Genomic DNA, 1,785 nt, shown 5'->3' with positions numbered 1-1,785 from the left:
AATCCAGCAGGCCTTCTCCAGAGCCAAGGAGAACCTAGCTTTCAAAATAAATTTTAAACTTCTTTCCAGGTAGCAAGATAGGGCAATCTACTTCTGTAAAGATTTACCACCTTGGGTACCCAATAGGGGTTGCTGTGCGTTGGAATTGACTCAATGGCAGTGGGTCTGGTTTGGGGTTTCCCAGGTAGCAAACTTCTAGTAACATCTGTTGAATGCAACTACTAATTCATTCTTTAAGATTCCTGGAAAACTAAAATGTGTACAGAAAGTGCTGCATATTTCATACGCTCTAACAGTATTCTATTTCTGACTTTCATAGTTAGTCTAAGAGAGGATTTCTCATCAGCTAGGAAAATAATTTCCTGCTTGATCTCATTAAAGTGTGTGTGGCCCAGGTGAGACAGCTCTTAGAGAGTCTCCACAGAAAAAGACATCACCACTCTGTAGCTCAAGACTCTTCCCCAGTTAATTGCTCCATCTTGGGCTTTGTGTTAGAAAAAGATTACCATTGTACATCCCTGCTTACTTCTCCCTGATTTCATGAATCTGCCTATTCTGCACATGTCATATGCAAAGAAACTCACTGCCATTGAGTTGATTCCATCTCATAGCAACCCCCTGTGTGTTGCTAAGGTGGTAAATCTTTGCAGAAGTAGATTGCCCAGTCTTGTTTCTGCAGAGTAGCTGGTGGTCTGAACCATCAACCTCTGGTTAGCAGTCAAGTGTCAGACACTGTGCCACCAGAGTTCCTTATGCATGTCATATAAATGGAATCAAATAGCATGTGCTCTTTTTTTGTCTATCTTATTTCACTCAGCATAATTTTTTCAAAGTCCATTCATGTCATAACATGTATCAGTACTTCATTCCTTTTAATGGCTGAATAATATTCTATTGCATGGATATATCATATTTTGTTTATCCATTCATCATTTGAAGGACATTTGGATTATTTACACTTTTCAGCTATACAAATAACAATGTTATGAACATTCATGAACAAGTTTTTGTTTGAATCACAGCAAAATTAGATTGTTTTCTACTCTTTGAAGGTCCCACCAATAATACTAAAGGGTCATAACAAATCATAGAGAAGGTTATATATATTTGTAACTGTTTTCTGAGATACCAATATTACATTAGCAATAGAAATATATATGAATCTTATTTATAATATGTTCTTATAAGTCTAGTAGCTGGAACTCTTAGTTAAGAGACTTTTACAAAAAAAAAATATATTGTCATTAGAAGATGCTTTAATCACTATGCAAAATTCTTGCAAATTCTATCATGTGACCTCTGGCATAATTTCTTTTACCAAGGCCATGTTTTCCAACTAACAATGCTTCTTCTTTGTTTCCAACTTTCACATTTCAAACACTGTAACTATCAATGCATCTTCATTGCATCTTTGCTCGATTTCAATTTGCAGAAGGAGGTAAAAATCTTCAATTTCTTCAGCTTTGGCTTTAGTGTTTCATACATAAATTTGAATAATAGTCATATTAATCAGTCTTCCTTGTAAGTATATGGATATTATCCTATCACTGACAGCACTGAACTGTATAGGTCATCAAACGTTCTTTTTGATAATGAATGTGACACCACTCCTCTTTAATTTGTCATTCCTGGCACTGTAGGCCATATGATTATCTGATTCCAAATGGCAAATACCAGTCCATTTCAGCTCATTAATGTCTAGTAAGTATATTGATCTTTATGAGTTCCATTCATATTTGACAATTTCCAGTTTTCTTAGATTAGATTCACACTTCATATATCTCA

Source organism: Orycteropus afer, unplaced genomic scaffold (assembly GCF_000298275.1).
Source record: "Orycteropus afer afer isolate SDZICR_OR568_19922 unplaced genomic scaffold, OryAfe1.0 scaffold01082, whole genome shotgun sequence".
NCBI lineage: Eukaryota > Metazoa > Chordata > Mammalia > Tubulidentata > Orycteropodidae > Orycteropus > Orycteropus afer.
This window is presented reverse-complemented; position numbering follows the sequence as displayed.